This window comes from Varroa destructor, unplaced genomic scaffold (assembly GCF_002443255.2).
Source record: "Varroa destructor unplaced genomic scaffold, Vdes_3.0 BEIS01000002.1, whole genome shotgun sequence".
Lineage (NCBI taxonomy): Eukaryota > Metazoa > Arthropoda > Arachnida > Mesostigmata > Varroidae > Varroa > Varroa destructor.
Genome location: NW_019211455.1, coordinates 59521670 through 59544425, shown reverse-complemented (window position 1 = coordinate 59544425; position 22756 = coordinate 59521670). Strand labels below are relative to the sequence as shown.

The window sequence follows — 22756 nt, the reverse complement described above, 5'->3', positions numbered from 1 at the left end:
CTACTTTACCCGGCATAAGACAGTGCGTTACTACCCATATTTACCTAGAAATTGTATACAGAGTGAGCAAAACTCCCTTGAATTTAAGGTCTTTAATTATCTTTATTTCACGTCTGTTAAAGCAGCAGAAAGTATTAGACTAAATAGTGTATTTAACATCAAGCGTAACACAACTGTAACAAAGGAATCTTAATCCAAATTCTATATTCCTGTAACATTATGTTCTAAGTATTACAATGATGCATACTAAAAGTTCAATTGTCAAATGTGTAACCATCTATTTAGCTAACAATTAACTATTGTACACCTTGAATATGCCACATATATGCTTGCGTAACTGGATAGGTTCCTTTCAGATTCTATGTTACCAGGCTTGCAACTTCAGCAGAATTCTAAATTTCTTGTGCGTCATAAAACTGTGTCTCTAAATACAGCTTTTTGTCGAACATGTAATGCACTGAATTTCATTATTTTTCGTTTCAGTTAACTTGAAAAGACTAGATTTTAGGTTCGGCTGAACACAAAATCGTCTTGTTCGGGTATTAGTCAACAAAAATAAAGGAAGGATCACAGCGGTTATTGCTACAGAATTACTACAACCGCTATGGTACCCTAACATAGTATTGTAAGAAAGTAGAAAAAGTGCTTCTCGTTCGATCCTTCTTAGTACTCTTGTGGTTTCTTCGAAGTCCTCTGGACCAGATTTTTTTGGCTAAACCACGCGACCATTACCGATTGCTAATACCGGAGCCGACAAAACGCACACCAGCGCGATTCTGTGACACCTTGGCTTATTGCCCTACATCCGCTTGTTCTCCAAACACAATTCGCAGTAGCCGAAAAGCCTAAACTCGTTGAAAAAAATGCCATCTGAGACCGCTGCTCTTGGGGAGGCCTGCGGTCCCAAGCTACTAAGAAGCTATTCAATGCTTTGTGACAGCGCAGATCATGCACTTGACAAAACCATTGCATTGTAAATGTTCGCCGGTTGTTCGAATGAGTTCAATATAGTTTCGTCAAAAGTAACCCATCACCTTTTATAATATCAAATAGGTTGCATGATCGTTACGTTGAAGCCCTTGAAAAAACACTGAAGGATCTAGTGCCCGAACCATAACATCAAATTTCGCCTTACCAACCGAAACAATACGATAGTCGGTTATAACATAGAGAACTTTACTGCGTGGGGTATCGTAGGGTCTACGGGATCCACGCCTTCCTTCCCAAAGGAACGCTTCCATGTAGGCACTGGATAAAACTTATGGTGCTTTTATGTATACTGGTTCCGCCGCCGGCAGGTCTCTGACCAGGTCACCGCTCCTTTGATTGGCAATTATTTTCAATAAATAACGTTAAATAAATAACAAAACGTTAATGTCGCCTGGGCATGACGTGTCACGTCATTTTCCCCGTGACATGGAGCGATTTCCTCCACTTGGGATGGAATCCTATGGAACAGAGTTTCTTTAGCTAAACCCTATTCGTCAGGTCGTCCTTACGCACCTACCCTGGAACATGGGTTTCCTTCGCCAGGTTTGAGATTATTTTACGCATCGAGAGTTTTTCAGTTAGAAAAAATGTATTTTCGATATCTTCTGTACTATGTAGTTCGTCGACACTAGAATTTCGCTTAAACAGTTTGACCTACCTGGTGTACGACAATGACACTACCACGAAAAAGACTACTCATAGAGTGGTTTGCCCAGTTTAAAAATGGTATGCAGGACTTAGTATGCCCCGCTCTCGCCGACCGTCTGAGATTGATCTAAAAGCACCTCTAAAGGAGGACAGCTGACAAGCAGTTGGGTCCAAAAAGATGGTCTGCAGGCACACGACTATCGTTAGCCATTTCAATCTTTCGGGCTTGCTCAGAAGCTTAGACGTTGGTATCTAATGAAGCATGTTGAGATGCAGCATCAAGTATTGCGACTTGATGCTGCATCTCAACATCCCACCCGGGATCGAGCGCCAGCTGGCCGTAGTTACCAATTTTTGTTCATAGTTGAATACCGGAGTTAGAAACTAGAGAACAGAATGGATGGCTTTGGGAGAGAAGCCAAGGTCCAGGGTCCAACTAGATCATTATCCAAAGAAAGCTATGTTTCGCATTCGGTGGGACTGCGAAAGCCTAATTCATTAGGAATCACCTTCTACGAATAATACAGCAATCGGCACGTTTATTTAGTCCAGTAGTATCGAGCTAACCAGGTTATTGAAAAGAAACAACCCGACAAACAATGTCAAATCATCCTGTTCCGTGAAGCCACACAGGGCAAATATCGTTAAAGCCGTCCTCCTAGGCTCCTAATGGAAGGTTTTACTACACCCTCCATATTCTCTGAACTTTGTGCTACGTTTTTCATTCACTGCGTAATCACTTTCGCGACTTTACGGATAAAGGTCCAGTCACGCTTGGAAAGTTATGAGACGAAATCCGTTGCCTTCTTGGGAGATGGCACACATCAGTTGGCGGAAATTGGAGCAATAACTGGGGATACAATATCTTATTGTGACAGGAATACAAGTTGTCGTATTTTTCATTAGAAAAGCATGGGAACTTTTACCAATATATTTGATATCAAATTGCCTTTTATAAAATACATGCAGATATTCCTATGAACTTGGGCAGATAATTTCGTACAGCGTTGATCTCTATTTGATGACTATGACTCTAAACAGAATGTAAAAAGTGCCCAAATTCGGCAGGTTTATACCAAGAACGTACAACTTAATTTCGAAGCGTATCTATCTGGAATTGGGTCCTTTAAAACGTACTCAAAATCGAACATCCATTTTGAAAAATAGTTTAAGCTTTAAGCAATCACTATATTTATTGTCTGACGAACAATGCTTAGGCAATATCAGTACTTAGCACCAAACGGGCTATAAAAAAAAATTCAATTTAACAAAACAGGTAGAACCTGCTCTTTTTTTCTTAATATCTTCTTTAATATCTAGTAAAACATTCTTTTTTTTTACATGCATGAAAATGCATTATGCAGACCGGACGTAGGCAGGGCATGACTGCTCGTTGTCCGGTACTGTGGGACTCTCACCCACTAAACCCTGGACCCCTTTATCAGCTTGGGCCATGGTTCGGTATATGTTTGATATTACTTCGAATAGTAAAACATTCTAACCACCATCGCAAGGTGCCTAATTTTTAATAAAAAGCTGAAGTGTGAGCAGTAGGATTACTGCAAAGTTGAGATTGAACAAGACGGTTTTCAGGTATGACTAAGTTTACAAAATATAAATTAGAGATGATTCGATTGCTGTCATTATCCACGTATTTGCCATGCCTATAGCTATCAAAAATGAAATCTTTTTTAATTTCTACAGCTTTTCTTATCTCATTAGAAGTGATCACTACTTATTTGAAATACTTAAGTAACAAATCCTTCATTAGAATATTTGTTGCTGTTATATCAAGCTAGTGTGCTTTCTACTTAATACAACTGATTCTTACCCTTCTCCAGCGGCAAACTCCTAGATCCCTTGTTAATGCAACAAGAAGGGTGCACTTTCGAGGCACCCGCGAACCACCATGTCTGCACATACGCACGCATTTTAGCCCATTCTATACAATCTCGCTTTATCCAAGACATAACAAGTCATTAGTCTGCATAAGGTTTTTCTACGTCCGTGTAGGTAGGAATTTGGAACAACCAGGACCTCAGCTGGTTTTTTGGTGGACTGATCCTAATATCCTCGGACAGATTTGACACAATGCCCTTTTTATGGATAAACAGATAGCTCTTTTATCTGTTCCCCAACACCCATCTTACCATCACGTACTGAAAACTGGCTAGTTGGGTAATTTCAGGATCGATGTTTTGACGCTCTGACTTTTCAAGCACGCGCATACTCGTTGTCAGATACAAAGTACGGCTTGAAGCTCCACGGTGCCGATACGCATGAAGCCTGCTGCTATCATTCGCTTTGCCTTAAAAACAGCTAATTTTATTTGTGGAGATTGTAAGTTGACCTAGTTTCTCTCGTAAGTACAACCGGTATTACCCTTCGGGTGAGTACGCCTCCAAGGGCAGATCCAAGTTTCTCTAGCATACGTCTCGAACCGCTGAAACTTCGCTAAAGTATCCGATTTCTAAACGTTAGCCAGGAACATGCTGAATCCTAGCTTGATCCTTAGCTCATCCACCACTGCTCGTTTAACACACACAAACCGTTCGAACGTCTTTTTATTCCTACTGTAACGGCAACAAAACCTCCAAGAGGCGACTCCGATTCCTTTGAAGGAAAACGGTCGTAGAATTCCTTTTTGAAGCCCTCTCATGTAGTCGGGCTCCACATATGCAAACAAGTCCGGTCACGCTCTCGTGCCATTTTCCCATCATCAGCTAGACGCTCCAATTCCTCTGCTCATCTCTTCGGACGGATGTCGTCGAATGCCAATTTTGGCAAAGCCATCTAATTACCTGGACATTCGAGTCGGCTCACTAGCGTGTCCATATTGCCAGCAAATCCACCGCTGTCATCAAAACGGAGCAGGCCGCTTTAGCTTGGTTGGTTAACAAAGAAGTGTATATATATATAAGTTGAGTTATGAATAGTCCCCATAATTTACAAGCTTATGCCGCTCCAAAGTAATGGTGCACCGGACTGGGCAGTAATAGGAAGAACATGAAAGTGATTATTGTATGTTGTATGTGAAACCTAACACCGTTCATAAAACTATCGATATTCGCTAAAGAGCGTTGCAGGATTCGACAGACTAACCTTTATCTGATTTTCCTAGCTGTTTACTGAAAAAGCTAATTTAGGAGAGGACTTAAACGATCCATTTTTGAGTCACCACCTATGCTCCTTTTCTAATTAAAATGGATTAGATTAGAGTTAAAAAGGAAAATATTTCTCAATGTTAACCAAGCTGTTTTTAAGTAATCTAATCTCCTGAAAGTAAATCCTTCGGCCCAGTGCGCTTTATTGTTTGAAAAAACTGGTTTTAGTGAAACGTTAGCCGCGCCACGTGATAACCTTATAAAAAGCTTTGCATTAAAAGAAAAGGGCACTTTTAGTTCGAGAAAGATACAAATCGAAACATAGTACTTACCAAATCATCACTGGGCTAATAACCAAGGTTCTTCCAGGAGTCTCCAAATTGCACTAAAACACCCCGTTGACTCCTCATCAACTAGCGACGTCCATTTGTGTCACTGGATCGACTTCCCTTTGCGATGGCCGGGTGCTTGAGCCTTGATAAAAAAAATCTGGGCATATATGAAGTAATCAACTTCAATGCCGTTTGCGCTAAGCTTAATTATAATATTTTTCTTTATGAGAAATTATTTACGATGTTAACTTATATAAACATCAATGAGCATTTGCATGTCGATGGATAACTGCTTAAGCAATAAGTACGATTTGCCTCTAGAAGAGATGAGCATCAATATTGCTAGCAACGCCTATCGACTTTCAATACGACGAAGGCTGCTAGCTCACTACTTAAGCTAAGGACGAAAACTGTGAAAACCTTGCCTTTTTGCATATAAATTTGAAAACTTTGTTAACTTTTAGAGGCAGACGCTGTGTGATCTAATCAGCGTAATGGTACGGCAATTCTAAACATATGCATTGCTTAGGTTTGGTTTGATTTAGCTGACATTGCTTATAATGCTGAAAGGCAACACTGCGATTGCATATTGCCCAAATATTGGAGTCCTACACTTGAAGCTTTAATCCGAACAATATTTTTGGTAAAACTTAATGAAGAAAACGTACCAGAACGGTAATTTTTTTGGCTTTCACGGAGTATACCTCTCATCCACTGGCTTGTCTGATAAGCTTTTTAACACTCAGGTTTTGTCCATGCTGTCTCAATCGACATTAGGATATATTTGACTTGCTACCTGCAACGTTTTCTAGAAGAAAACTTTCTTTCTGTCCGATTTTGCAGAAAAAAAGTAGGTTGAGCACTTGAAGATTACAACGTTAAGCGAGCCCTATGGCCCATCGAAATTTGATAGAAATTTGAAAGAATCACTAGGATAAACATGACTTGAACGCTTACTACTAATTTTTATATACAGTCTCTTGAGCAGTGTTACCATACTGTTAAACGACACAATTAAAATAATACAGTAAAAACGAACACCGGCTGGGGCTGTTTTAGATACGGGTTTTGAATCAACGTTATCGACACATTTCGATAATACCCTCTCGTGGTTGCTCATCTGAAGGTCGCTTTATGTTTTTTTTAAGAGAACCGAACAGTGCAAAAGTAAGTCAATATCTAACAGAGCTTTTTTGTCGGGTAGAATGCTTATTCACCGCATTTTAATTTCAGTTGCAGTCAGAATTTCAGGTATTGTTAGGTCCTGAGGTCTTTACTGTACGAGATTGCTTCTCAGCTAGTTGGATCATATATTTATTGTCGATGCAGTGCTAGGAATATTTGAATCTCTATCAAACAGCAATATCGGATATTACATACGCCTCTTACACATACACAAAGAAACAGGACACACTCAATCCCATGCAGTTTTGGCTATTATAAGAGTCTTCTGACAGTGAAGAGAGGAACGAGTATTCACACTATCGGAATCCATTACCGGCACCAGTGCATGATCGCAGCAAACACAAAAAGACGGATGTTGGGGCCAACTTTCTAGATAAGGGAGCACGCCAGGAGAAAAGCATTAACCCGCACGACCAGTGGTTAGAGCCTAACTAACAAGGATGAGCAAAATACATGAAAGATCGATGTCAAATGGGACTGCTTACTAATGCTTCTACTAAGAAATAATGTGCACTCGTATGCACAACGAAATTGTCACATTTGTTGATCTTTTTTCAGACGGCGCTGTCGGTTCCTAATGATTCGAGAAGGAGGAGGCTGGTTCATTCGTCAGGGCTGTAATATTATTCTCCGGAGGTTAAAAAGCAGCCACTGTGCGCAGCAACATTATTAAGGAAGAATTTGTCGACACTTGTGATATACCCATTGGCCTTCTTCTGCTCAGAAGTTGCATTCTTTTTAAGAGTAAAAAAGAAGTGCTCATCGAATGCAGATGGAATCCGAGGAAAGCTGAGCACTTAAAGAGACATGATCAAAGGTTGAATCCACGTTACGACATAGCGTAACCTTACACGCTTTGTCATGCTTTTTACTTGCAACCACCACAAAGTGGCACTCTTTTAGAAATTGGAAATCGATGCGTATATTCTACGTACCTTTTGCATGTTCCTCTTTGACTGCCTTTACAATATCTACGACAATAAATTGCTCCTTCTTGTGGCTCCACGGAAAATATACGATTGAATATCATATGTTTAAATGTGTTTGAAATATTTTTCATATCGGTGCAACTGAAGAGCAAAATATTGGGATTTAGGAAGAACCACTAGCCCCAAGTCGTGATGGGCTGTATATGTCGTACGAATTTAACTCATCAGGTTCGATTTCCAACTGAGAGGTAGTCATTACTCAAGCCTTTAGTATTAACGTATTTCGTGGTTACGTTTGACTATCATAAATACTGTTGAACTCCCAACTCGTAATATATTCAAACTTATACTCGATCACTTCCATGAATCCATTGTGAGCTTATTTTGCTCCAAGATTTCAAATGCATTGAAGGTTAAATGCACTTATTTACCGCATCTTACGGTTTGTGTTTGTAATTAAACAAAATCTCTGATGGTTATTTGGTACTATCAATCTCAACTGTAATTTAGCCCATTATATCAACCGTTGCAATTTTTGTGAAACTATTTTATTCAAAATTGCTGATATAGGACTCTTGTACTCCAAGAAATAGACGAGCAGACTAAATTAAAAAGGCAAGTGGTGTGAGCACTCGCTTTTTAAACAAATGCAACTTCTGGTGTGCCTAAACAGGTAACTTAGAACAACAGACAAATTTTCTGCCTAAAATCGATAAGTAATTATAAAGATTGTTTTAATGAGACTAGTTTATTGCTGGAATTCCCTAAATGCGCCGTACAACTTGGATAGAAAAACATTGATAGCAATCAGTTAATAAGGAAACATACAAGGGACCTTAAGATTTAAAAGAGAAATCTAAGGAAGTCTTTATGAAATATGAGGCTAGCATCTGCGCATTTATCGACTAAAAAAATGGTATTTGCAGGATTTCATGTTATGTAATTATTAAAAAGATCACATATGGAGAATTTCAATAAAATTGTACGTGTCATAATTTTAGTCTTATTCCAGTAGATGTATGTGTAGTTAATTGTACATCCTATCTGTACATACAGTCTTGTTTAACACATTTCTCGTTACTAATGGACTATACATGGGTCAACTTATACGGACCCCTAAAGGGGACCAAGCCGTATTGTGGCTTCCATAAGGTGAAACTTCTAGTCTAACCTGACAGGCTCTGCCTAATATAACGTAATTATGATAATTACTGTTATCTTTGCTAGAAGATATTAGTTTACATTAGAAAACATGGTCTATCTCAATGCTTAAATTCTGGAAAGATTTATATTTAAGTGGCCCAGCAATTAGTTAGGCACAGTATAATCATTTCAGACTGCATAGAAAACCTCGCTGTTCAGAAAATCACAACATAAATAATTAGTTCAATCCTTGTATTCGACTGACTGAAACCCACGTAATATTATTTGCTTTCATGCACTAGAGTGGCCAAGTGTGGTTTACGTGACGGGCTTCGATTTACTTAAAAAAACATCTAACGAAATACAGTAAGTAACTAACGAAATACAGTAAGTAACGCAAGTGCAGCCGTCGAGAGGCTTCTAGAGCAGTGGCTTTCGTCTCTAAGCAATAAAAGAGGACATATCTATACTACGAAAAATAAACGTTTTGTTATTTACTCAAGAGTTATGAATGTTCAAAGTCGATAAAACAGCTGAGTGCTTAGGCTTTGCGCATTATAAATTAATAAGCAAATATGGATTATAAAATTAAACGGTACTTTTTTAGACATCCGAAATATCCGGCAAAAATCTAGCTTTAATTAAAAATTCGCGCTATTCTCTCGACGGTACATCTAGGGTACGCTCTTTCTAATAGCAGTATGATATTGTAATGCAAACTCCAACATTAAAGATTTGAAAAAGGAAGAACCTTCTAGGGTTAAGAATTTGAAAGTAGTCGCGCGGTCTTTGTGTCGCCGTCAACGCAATATGCTCCCATTACACCGCATAAGCGACGCAACCAAGCCAACTATCCATACTAAGAGGATTCAACATTGAGCATATCGAGGGCAATGGCCCTGTTTTGCTTAGAAGGCTGTTCGTCGGCCAATAACATTGTAGTTCTTAATGAACTGCCACTACACCCTGTGTGCAGCAATGCTTCTTCTAGCCGCCGTCATCTGGTCGTCGTGGTCGAGGCTTGCGTTTCAAAATACGTGTTGGCTTGCACAGTCTGTCTGGTATGGCCCAGACTCCAACTTCTCAAGCGTTGCTTTTATTGCTCTGGGGCATCGTATGCAAACGTCGTAACTCGTTGCTTCGCCTGCTTCCTTAAGCCTTCTTCCTAGCTTTCTGGTAGCCTGCCGCTGTTGCATCGAGAGCCTGAATAAGGCTACATTGCGGTCCAAGAGAAACCCTTCAGTTGCCTATACTTTGAACTGCTACCAACAGCAGTACTACTCTAACTGGCAATGTCGAGTAGTAAGCATCCAATCCTTCCCGTCTCATTTTCTTTTTCCAAGATCGGAGATGCCAATGCGCCTTTTTGAAGGTTGCCTCGTGTTCCAGCTGTTTAGCTCGATGACTCGTCGTTTACTCTGACAAACCGGCAAAGTTATCTTCGTTCTTGCTGTAAAATGTTTGGCCACTTTCCATATTCCACTTCGATGTTAGAGTAAACGCTTTTTAATTCCAGCTAACGTAGGCTAAACAGATATTATAGATGGACCCTTAGACAGTGACCGCTTCGAGTAAAATACGGATGTATTGTTAATTTTTTGAAGCCTTTCACGAAAAAACGAATTGCTTTTAAAGTATTGCTTAATATGTTTTGATACTTGATTAAAGAACAGTTGATGATAATTAGAAAATATAGGATATTTTCTAATTATCATCAGCCCATACCCTTTCAATACGGCGTGACTTTGATACAATTAGCGTATTTACTTCAATCCATTCTTCCAGCTATATAGACAAGGTCTATAGCGAATTCATCGTTGCTTTACTCCATTAAAATTGTCTTTTATTGGTAATTTAACGAAAGTAAAAAAGTGATGTTTCATTTTTACGTTTTTGATCTGGCTTGTAATACGAGTATGGCTCCCACCCATTTTCATGGAAAACTGAGTGTTCAGATTGGCATTGTAAATTCAAGTTGCTTTGCATCCAACGTAGTCACACATTGCAATCATACATCACAATTTATTTCAGTCGTTGATCTAAGGTGCCTAACAAGTTCATTAATATTATTAATTATAAGAGCATCTGTTCACCTATATTTTGATAAAACTATGGCGATATCAAGCAATGATACTAATTGTTCTGGAAACAATTTCTTTTAGATAAAAACTACATTTTTAACAGTCATGACGAACCTTATCTTCCGCTTAATTATGATAAAGCGTCAACACACGTGTTCGTTCTTTAAGTGTATACCCATGGAGCTCGTGTTTTGCTAAAAAACACCTAAAACACCCTCTGGTCTGTAATATTCCGGGTTTGCAGCGGTAGATTCTTAAAGTCTGAATTCTGTGACGAATGTTATTGATATACGTAAAAAAGAAGCACCATAATCAATCTTTACTTGCAACGTGGGCAGAATTGATCGGGAAAATTTCTCTGCTAGATCCTGTCGTTAAAAAATTAAGGTCTGGCGGTCACATTTACAGTCATAGCACTGATTTTGTTACTAGTAGTACGTCGTCGCATATATGAAAAATGTAATCGAAAGTCAAGACATTGCTGAAATACAAGCTTGAAGAGTAAGTTTTCAGCTAAAAAGAGCGCTGATTTAGTTTAAATTACCCCGTAACTGAACATCGACGGTAGGAGAGGCCGTTGGAATCACATTGTCAGATTAGGAATTAATAAAGTAAGAATAAAGAATTTTTTCTCATATTGGACATGTCTTTATTAACAGAATTTCATGCTACGATTAAGTCTGTAATTTTCATCAGGACCACTTTGCCCTATTTGGGCTTCTGAACCCCAAGCATTTGGAGATTTGGAACACTATTGCAGCTGAAGCCCGCAGGAATATAGTAAATATTGAATCTACGATATCCGGGAGCTGCACCTCTACGATTTTGAGGAAAATTCGACGAACATTCGCTTCGAAAGCGCTTGAAAAACGTTGTGACGCCAGCACAACGATTACTTTCAACACCAAATATTTGCCTAACATTCTTCGTACTCGTTGTAATGCTTACGATCAAAAAGGCTAAGCTACTAAAGCATATTTGCTGAGCATATTTGAACCTAGACAACTGACGCAATAACTGACACTACACTATTTTATCTATAAGTTTTTAACTATTTAGTTTATTATTATTAATAGTTAAAAATAATGCTGGAAACTTATCAGCTAAGATATCTTAATGCACTGCTACAGCACAGAACAAGTTCGAATTTTAAAAATGGCATAGTGAATGTACTATATACAAAGGTAACTTGATTATTTCATGTTGCGTACGGTCTTCATCATTGGTATGTTAACTCAATGTAATGATCATTCACACTTCTGAATAAATTTGATTTTATCCGTTGATAGTGCAACTTTGTTGAATAGTCTGATAAGTATATGCAACACTGAATGCATTTCTCTAAATAATATCGCAAATTTCGGGTTGCGTATTAAGACAGCGGGTTTCGCTCGCACGACGAGCGCAAAAATTCCTTCAAGCATAAAGCATTTTCTCATTATAGTGAGATAAGGTTTAATAAGCACACTGGCAAGAAGGAAATAAAACCTGAGCAGTTCCACAGAAAATGCCGCTCAACCCAAAAAGAAGCAATAGAGAAATATGTATGTGATAAATTGCTTTTTTCTGGGGTTCCTAAACGCGATGCGCATGAACATTATAAAACCGTGGGTGTCAATTGGGCAATAGATTTGATTCACGGCGCAAGTCGTACTTTGTCGATTAATCGATTAAGATATAGCTAGAACATTATCGCTTGACACTAAATAGGATGATGGTAAACCTCAGCATACAGCTGTATACCAAAGGACGAATATTAACTGTTAATCTGAATACGTATGCATTCACGCAATGTACCTTACGGGGCACGGCTAGTTCTGTATTTTATAACCATTCATTTAGTACTTACTCATTTGACATCATTCATTTTGCTTCCTTTGCGCAATTTAGCAGTAGCCTAGTGTTTGAAAAATGGTTAGTTCCAAATAGTTTAATTAATATAATGTATTATGACCTTACTTTGTATAGTTGGCAAAAAATCTTTAGACATATAACGTTCTTCGTTTTTCCAAACTAACAGCATTACGATATGCTTAAAAATAATTTTTTATGAAAGAAACATATGTTCTGGTAGAAAACATCTTTACTCTATATTTAATTCCATCAAAAATAAATAAAAGAATTTCGAAGAAAACGATAATTTATCTCCATTAAAACAACATTAAACACAGTTACAATATATTTTTTCAAAAAACATCTTATATCATATACCAGATTTATATTCTTCTATCATCAGCATTAGATATTCGATTTACGGTATTATTTAAATTTTGATTTGTATCCTGGTACCAATTTATTCTGCTTACATGTTTTAGCATAAGCCAATATAGCTTCTACATCAAATGTTTATATCACTTTATATTTCAGTCTACTTGTGGTATTTTAAAATAGTCGCGTATAATAGAGTCTATCTATTAATTCAATGAAGCTCAAACCTGAAAAGGCTTTCACATACTTCGCTGATCCCAAATTTGGAACTTAGTATTCACCAAGTTCTCGTATTGCTAAAGAAAAACCTTACAAAGTGAGCTCAATAGAGTTTTTTAAACGGACACTCCGAAAACTACCTAGTATCATATAGATGAAAAGGACTATAATATTTTCGATTGTGTTTATCATTTGTAAAAGCCTTACACTAATGTCAGATATTTCTCTAATCCAACGGGGGATTTTGGCTTATTCGTTAATATTTTATTGAACACAATCTACTGACATCTGTTGTATACATGTACCTACTGTGCTCGGCCGAATTAAGCAATCCATAAAAAAGTTATTGTTTTTATAATGTAATTAAGACTTCCACATATTTATGATATACAGAACAAATGGATATATATAGATAGGGGGTTTTATATGGATTGAACGCATGGGTCACAAACCAATTCAGATTAAATAAGTGAACGCTGCAAAAAAGAAATAGGTAGTATTATGTTTAATGTCAATACCCAGCTAGTTGAAATAGCTAAAAGAAAGCTAGAAGATAACTACTGGACTATAACGTGGAGGGCATAAAGAAGCGATGAAAGTCATACAATTTCTTAGTATTCTGTCGAACCGCCTGCTCTGCTAAACTCTTGTATGTATTGTGTAGAATAACAAATGCACTCCTTTCGACATTGATATACACAGCTTAAAACCACGCATACAACAGGTCGAGGTTCCCTTAAAGCTAGCCGTTATAAATAATTTTATAAATCTGCAAAACCAATACTAGTTGTAAGCAGGTATTATTTTTTTATGTATAACTTATGAATCGACATGCTATTTTAATAACTGCTTAATTTTCAATTCACAATTATGATTATACATTATTCTTATAATATAACATTCTTGATCTCAGCGTTATTCTTGTGTTTGTAAGGTATGAATATTCAATAGGAAAAGCTAAGTTAAGGTAATTCTAATGCATTGTTATTGCTTTATATACCCCACGTGCTTTGTCGGTTTGAGGTAAATTTGAGGCTTTCCCCGGAATTTCACTAGATTTCGGCAACAAGGGTCAGCATTTCAGTCACTGATATAACTGAAAGGACTGAAGAATGAAGCAAAATTGTTTAGCAGGTATTACATCAAAGGGCTTGTTAGTTATTCTTGCTTAACGGCAAATTAATTCCGGAATTTCTAGTCTGCCAATTGTAAGCCGCTTTAAAGCAGAAGAACTGCAAATTCCTGGCGTTACGTAGACGTGAGTTTATCGTGATTCAAACATTTACCACGAGTTACAGGTTTGCTCGCATGGAGGTCGTTATATGCCTGATCGCAGATTGTATTCAAATTGTTCATTTTCATTCAGCTTATCAAACTCGCTTTGTTTTATAAACTATTTAATTTTTCTTATAAAAATTAGTGTTGAATTATAGCTTGATGTGAATATACGTTCGAAGTTTGTTTATTGGCGAACCCTCGAGAAAGTATAAGTATTGATTATAACAGTAACCTGTTGTAAAGAAATAATATCATAATTAGCTTAGACAAATCTTCCGTCTCTTACAATTAATTTAAAATCGACGCTGCTTAGAGCTTTGTCATTTGCTTGGAAATCGAGCATGATAAACATTTATCCGTCTACTCATCGTTACGTTAGCGAAGATTCCCTATTATTGCTGGTGTGTGCATTGCATAAATTTGTGATATCATATCATCAAATATCATATCAAATTAAAGAACCTTCCAGCTGGAATTCCAAACATGTGATTGTCGGTAATCTTAAAAAATATAGTTTTTTTGGAATTTTTGTATCCTTAAAGTTTTTAGGATTAAGAAATGCTGATTACGCAGTTATGCTTAGCTGTATATGTAATTGAACATGCTTTAAATAATACATTAATGGCAGGCACCAAAAACTTATCACTCTCGTGGAGTATTTATTCGTAGTTTGTATTAGGCCTTATGCTAACTGTTGCTAAAAATCATATTTAAAAGATTATTTTCTAAGGACAGCCAGCTACATAGTGCATAAAACTGCACAATGGTTCCAAAATAGATTGGAACTAGATCCAACTCACGAATGTCACACTCTCATGCGAGTCAGTAGTTTTGAACTCTTTGCCGGATATGCTCGAAGGTAAGATGAACGCTCCAAAAATATGTACTGTGTATAAGTAACGACAGGAGCAACGCGATCCTATAAATAACTTCGCGATTCAAACCAACGCATTTATAGTACGATATCACTTCATAATTACATTAGAAGGAAAAGTCGAGTTTATTAAAAAGCTCAAAGCACAACTTTTGCTGTGATGATTTAAAGCTACCGTATGATAGTGTTCATTATTGACTATTATTATTAATAGTGTAGGCTCGCCAGTCGTGTACCTAAGTTATTTCTTTACAGCTACAAACAATAATGTTAGAAACGGCAATATTGCATGAGATTGAACCATTCGCTGTCTAAGAATTATGGCTTAAGAAAAGATTTAATTAGAAATGAAGCACTGGGCGTGAAAAATGAAATAGGTTTAGGAAATAAGGAAAAGCTTGAATAGAAAATGAAACGTTCTTTAAAGAAAAGACAAGTTAGGATCTAAACTGTGATGAAATAGATATAGATTACTGTGACTTTTATAGTACCAGTAAGACCTTTTTCTACGCCGATATTGGCTTCCTAAAATAGCAAAGAGCTCAAGACGATTTAAGCTCATAATCTCAATGAATATTTTGCATAATAAAACTGAAGCTAGAATTTAAATTATATATACATTCTTGATAAGATGATCTTTATAACGCATACGTTTTCTATCAACGTAATTTGGAATTAATAGCAACAATTGCTTCAAAAGTATTTTTGTAAACATAATAAGATAATAAAAAAATATCAGTGAAGGTTATTTTTGTAGCTAAAATGAAAGTATTATCATGTGTATTTTATTTAGCCCGTTTTATTTAGCCATCGTGTTAATTGCGGTTCTTAATTTAGTCTAGCACAACTGCAGCACAACGTGGAGAGGCTGCTATGTACGGCGGGCATCAGAAACAGGAATGAAAACGAGTTTCTTTCAAAAGCCTAAACTAAAAAATATTTAGGCCTACGCAGTAGACGACAATTAGAATAAAAATATAAAATTAACCCAAAAAATTGAAGCTAAGTGATCGGGCGTGAAAACGAGCATAATTAAAATAAAGCATCTTTCACTTAAAATCACGGGTTGGCTACAAACTTCATGTAATTACTACAGAGTAGTAATGCATCAGAAAATACCTTCTTGTAGAACACATGTCTGTGCATTTACACTAACCTTTAAATTTTAATTGTTTACTTTGATTATAATTACATTTATTCTATTACACAATGATCAGCAGTACCAAGGCAGAAATTGTTGCTATTGTCTTGTTGGCACACGGAAGCGCATCCCGTAGCGTTATCCTATTTTCTCGTTTGATTTATCGCTTTCTTCGGAGCTAGTGTTGCTCCCCCTTGGGATCATTGTGAGGTTCTGGCATAATGTTTTTTTTCGTGCTTTTGGTTGTCACCTATTTCTTTTCAACGACTCTAAGCTTTTCCGCAAGTTGCGTTCGTGTCGTTTGCATCGACTCTACTGACTATCTTGGATAAATCTATTCGTTACCCTCAACGGAGCCATATTCCTTATGCAGCAGCAAACGAATTCAAAGGCGAAGTGCGATGATGGGCTTTGTGTAGACGTGTAGCAAGAAACACTGTACACCGCTTTCGTCTTAGTCAATGGGTTAGGTAGATCCATATGCTGAAATTGCTAAACGAAGGTTCACTGATTTAAAAGATACAACATTTCCGCTGTGTGCTCAGTGAATTCTTTGCTAAAAGAAAAACTAGTTCTGGTTATCTTAATTATTGAGTTGATTATGTACAAAATGCAGCTAGAAAATATAATACTAATTTTCTTACTATTAAATAATAGTTAGTAATAAATATTGATTTAAATACTTAGGCCAATTAGTAATATTACAGTGTACCTTTATCGATGAACTTATGACATAAACTTGCGCGAACATCCTTGATGTTTTGGTAATTTATGGTTTGCCATACCAGTAGACATAAATAGCATCGCATATTTTACTTAAAAATATACCCACAGAAAACCGCTCGCGCAAAAAGGACTTCAGGGTTTCCTGCTTGTGTGTACCTGAAAGGATTATTATTCAAGCCCAAATATTTCGCCTAATTTTCAGATCACTTGTAGCTTTGATGGCGTCAGCCAAATTATTTGGGTCTCGATCTCTGATCTTTATGTGACAAACGCTTGATAGAATTGGAAGTCTGCTTTCGATAAAGTGTTTCAAATAAACAAGTAAAAAATGTTTCGAAGTTATTTTTCTATACGTGTGTATTTTGCCCGATTCATCCAACACTGATTCAAAAAAAACAGGGTACGATTTGTGCAAATATTTTTTTATTTAACTTGAATACATTATACTGAAATAGTGGATAACACGCTCTGAAGCGTTTTCAGCGACTTGGACCATACATGGTAACTTTGAATAATATCATTAGTGCTATTGTATCTCTTTCGTAAAAGATTAATCTCTCATTGAGAGAAATCTCTCAAAAGATAATCTTAAGATAATTCTCTAACAGAATATATTTCTTATGATACAATGGGGACAAGTTATATGAGCATTAAGGACAGAAACGATATTCAAGCCGATCAAAACTGCTATTAAAAGGACTCATATCGAAGCTAACATCTCTTACTTTTGAGTCTTTTGTTTACTTACCACCACGTCAATTAAATCTAATTCTTTGCCTAATATGAGGTTGTCTAAAAGCTAACTTCATTAATTATGTTAGGCAGAGCGCTTCGAGCTTTTAGACTTCGCACTTCAAACTACCAATTACACGTCATGGTGAACTTTAGCAAACATTTTCGGCTAAAATTTTTATTTAGTAGCAGTGACTTAGCAAAATAGTGTTAACACTAGCCGAAGTAGTTCCCAGACTAGATTGATTGGCTTGTTGTATTTATGAATCCGATTATAGATGCATAGCGTAGAATATCTCATTTATCTGATTAAATAGGGAAAATTGTTGTCATTTTTGAAAACAATAATTGGGTTGAATATTGGGTAATGCTTACTATGGCTTATAATTACCACACCTACTCATAAGTCGGTTAGAGAAACCTCAAACAGGTCCAGCAAGATACTCCCCGGCTAAACCTTCTAGTGCGGGCAGGTTCTTGATGTTTTGTCAAAAAGGTAATTCAATAAATATAAACACCTGAAACACAAAAAATATTTGAGTTCAATTAACAATTAATTAATTTTATACAAACTAAGTAGGATGGACAAAAGACATCAAATTTTCCAAAAAGCAGTATTTTTCTTGGGCGGATTTTATAATTCCAGTAAGGCCATAATCTCTTAAATATAAGTAGTTTTATATCGGTAATTCAAAAACATACAAGTGGTCAAGTAAACTTAATAATAAGGCGTACTTAACTGCGTGGGCGGTTATAATAAATTGAGACACGACAGCTCTTAGAGAACTTGAAGTTCTTTTTTCATAGAGCAATAGGCAGATATTCAAAATTTATGAACGCATTATCTCCATGCGCACTCCAATGTTCAAGTCAGGTTTCCAAATCTAATAAAATATTCTTTTATTCAAAAAGCGATTCCGTCACAAATGCGAGGTTACATATCACACTACGTCTTTCTTAGCTCTCAAGTTACAATTATAACGAATTATCATAATATTACTACGGACTACAGTTTTCATGAAGACAAGCTGCTATTTTTATAAGGTAACTTACGGTATGCTAACGTAAGGTATGCTACATCATTACAAGAAACCTTATTCCAAGATTGCAAAATTAACTGTAAAATATGCCCTCTTAATATTTAGGCAATTCGAAGAAAACTTGCGACTTTTGTGAATGATATGGCTTACCACTTTGAAATTCACTTTAATGCCAAAATATTTAGAAGCTTCGTTAGAAGAATCTTATTCTACTAAATCCGGAACGCTTCATTTAAATTTGCATTTATTCAATACTTGTCTAATAAAACCGGATTGCAAACGCTCAACCTCTTTGAAGGATGCTCTAAAATACGACCTTCAAACTTCGAATAAATATGGAACAATACGCGCTTAAAAATCTCCTACATGGATCAAAAATTAAAAAATAATCTATAATTAGGTGCATGAGATAGATGAGTGTCAAGATGATACAGATTATTGGTGATTAGCTATGGGTTCGATTTGCATGGACACAACCTATTGAGAAAACAAGATAGCTTTGTGTGAACGAATTTTCGGGGCAAAGGTAAGGTAGAAGAAAACGTAACGCTCTTCTGGTGGAGTGATTATTAGGTGATCGCATTTTTCAATATTTGTAGGCGCAAAACAATTATGTATAATTATTATAACAATTATGTATCAGTGCTTTTATGTATATCTTTATGTCTCTTAGGAATTTAATAAAGCGTAGTGAATTTTTGAGTGACGGCGGTACTAATCTCAAAAAGACAAACTAAAAGAAATACTGAGATTACGATAGTATATGAGATATAATAGAGAGAATAAAAAGGTAAGCAAGACAGAAGTGTTTTCAACCAATAATAAGTTGTAGAAATAGTACAGTAGGCGCCATTAAAAAAAATCAAAGTGTGTAGCGTATATGGGCATTGGGCCATTAATCATGGTTGGCGTTTAAATAAAGTGAGCAATATTAGCGATTAGAAGTATAGACATTGCATTAGCATATTAACGACAGGTATGTTGATAGACCAAAAGAGTTAATTGATGTAAAACGGATGGATATTGAAACTAAAATTATATTTCATCTGTAATATACTACGCAAAATACGACATTTACCAAGAAAAAATTTTAAATAGTATAATGTGAATTTATTGACTGACTTTTTTCCAGTAAGATAATCGATTAACCACAGGGTTTCTAATCATTCAAAATTATTTCTTGAGTGGGTAACCGCATGTTTTCACACATACCGCATGGGAAACATACATTCATTTTATATTGAAGATTTAAATTCGACGAAAAGACTGACATGTAGCTAATAACACACGGGAAATACGTGATTGTGCGGAAGACGTTATTTGGACTGAAAAAGAAAAACATATGCGTATACAGTAGAGCTTTTCCTCTTCTCTTTTTTTTTAACTTATTGAAAATAACTAGTACTAGTAATTCAAAGAATTAAGAACTTTAGTTTATCACATTTGATCTTCCTGCTTTAAAATTGATAAACTAAAGTGAATGAAATAAATCAGGACTATCTGCGTAAAGCTAACCTTTTGCTCTCTTGTTTAATGCCACTCAAAATCCAAGGGTTATAGCAAAATGCTGAAAAAAGTTTCAGTAGTGTTGGGTAACAACGTGATAATTTTTTGACACGGTATTCTAACAGAATACAAAAAGCAATAATTTTTTTAATTCGATTCAATTGCTCTCACGAGACGCTCGAAGTAGCGGCTATTAACCATAACACAGGCTTGACAACTACGTGAAAAGATTTCTCGGGAGCATTGCATACTTTTTTATATCTATTACTCTCTTGTGATCGGATTTAGTGAATAGGATATGAGCTATCAGACCAACTGATTCAACACGGTTTGAAGTCGCTGTGCAAGCCTATATGCATACGAGAGCTGATGACTATTCGATTAGGTAACGATGGCTTATTGCTTGCGACCATTGCAATCTCCCAACACACCAGGCTACTTTACGACTTCTTTTCTCATTTGTTTTTTCGCGATTAGTTCGCTACTTGCCGTAATACCAAAGAAAGACACAGATTCAATAAAAGTAACACCAATTAAGACAACATCTGCTGAGTTACTTTTTTCATTATTTATTGCATTGAGCTTTAGATTGAATATCGACGCTTCGTGTTATCCACTACAATATGCTACGTTTACTGAGCTCTATTATCCTCTTAAGGATCACACTCGCATTAAAACTTTTTGTATATAATGAAAACAGCGGATGGTGTTGAATAAGGTACATGAAGGAGTGCCTATTAGTAGGCTGTTAGCCTACAAAAACAAGCACTAACCAGCAGAATAGAATGTGCTGTTATCAAATAGAAATTATACATATAAAGTATGGTTCGGCTTTCTTGACTAAAACATCTCACAAGTAACCTATGCACACATTTACTAGAAAAAACGAGAAAACGTTATGCCAATCGGTTGTTTAGAAATCAGCGCACAGAAGAATCCAAATTAACACCAAATTAGGAAAAGATAATTTTAAACTGTAATATTGTACCTGTTTCCACAATTAATATAGAATCAGTTTGAGTTCGCTTCGTATCCGGTAACTCGTGTTAGGGCTTTGAATTGAACTTGGTTGAAAAAGATCAGTCAGAATAATGACAATAGATTTTCGCCACCATGAAAGATCCCTAAGTATGAGCCTCATTTGGGCACGATTTGGTACGTAATGCATTAACGTTCATTATAAAAAGTAAGGATTAGTAATGTTTTGATAGATCTGGGCCTAAGGAAATAATTATAAGTGCCCAGTACGCTTTGTTGTTTTAGATTGTGAACGTCCGCAAAGTTGGAAAAGACTGAAAAGGAACGGTAGATTAGCAAGCTGCACTTCATTGGTTTGGATTGTAAGCGACTGTAATAGGGTTCGGGACCTAGTCAAGTAGCAGAAATACCAGTTTATGCAGATGATGACATCTACTTCCATAGTACGATGAAACGAAAATGCTTCAAGTTAATCCTGTAAAAGTCTGCATTGGTCGGTGGGTATGTATATGTAGTAGAATGAGAGGCAGTAGTGTTATACGGCGTGAAAATTAGCGATGCAAATGCTTAAGTAAAGCGTAAGCTTATTAAGTGTTTGAGTAATGAGACAAATTTGACTTGTACTTACGACTGAATCCTTTCGTTTCCTAAAAGCCATTTTTCTTTTTACCTAATGTTATCGTATCGATTGGATTCTCGGTTGATGTTGCAGTATCACCACTATAATAAACAACTGAATAAGAGAATAGTCTTCAGGAGGTTACAGCCATTGAGAAGAAAGGCTAACAAACATATCTGGGAAGTTTCACAGCGTGCGAATCATTACAGTTGGCTTTCATCGCTTTGCTCAGTGTGTTCCGGTTACTCATATTGGGAATTCCTTATAGGGCGGTGCACCCGCTTGTAGTCTCAATAACCACAAATGGTGTTATGCCTGTGAAGAACACCGTATTGTTGTCCTGGGAGCGCGTCCCTGTAAATTTATATTGGATAGGAGAAGTGTTTTGATAGTGTTTTTGGTACCAGATCGCGTAAGGCAAGTCGTATAATTATAGTGATAAAAGGCCTGACGGGGTAATCTGTTGTCGACTGGGAAAGAGTTCCTGTAAATTTATATTGGATAAGAGAAGTGTTTTGATAGTGTTCTTGGTACCAAATCGCGTAAAGCAAGTCGTATAATTATAGTGATAAAAGGCCTGACGGGGTAATCTGTTGTCGACTGGGAAAGCGTCTCGTTTGGGGCTCAATAGTCTGGAAGACTCCATCACTGCTTCATAGCATTTATTGCTAAACTTTTCATATTTTAAACCATATCGGGCAGAAACTAGTGCTGTCGTCAATACGCATCCTTTTTAAATACTGTTATGGTTTTTTCCGAGGACCGGCTTCTTGTCAGCCGGTAGTTCAAACTATTTGTGTTCTGCAGAGGAGCTCCTACTAAAAATGTCCACCATCCGAGCCACCGTTAGAGAAAGCCTACTGTAATGTTCGTTGACAACTGCTATGTCAGTCGCCAGTGCGCACCTAGACCTACTAAGATGGCGGTTCCTCTATACCTGTAAGTGCAATGCAATAGCACTGTTTACGTAGATATTTTAAGTGTATATGTATAGAGCGTACATTGAGTCGTAATACACCCAAT

The 22756-nt window shown here is 36.6% G+C and overlaps 1 long non-coding RNA gene across 1 annotated transcript in view; it reads left to right on the top strand.

The window, feature by feature from the left end:
* The window catches only part of LOC147758083 (uncharacterized), a 29639-nt gene extending 21456 nt beyond the window's left edge, over nt 1–8183 (top strand). Inside the window, exon 5 of the long non-coding RNA XR_015321664.1 lies at nt 6818–8183. This is a non-coding gene — a long non-coding RNA (uncharacterized LOC147758083). The remainder of the gene's footprint in view (nt 1–6817) is intronic.
* Nucleotides 8184–22756: the final 14573 nt, after the last annotated feature.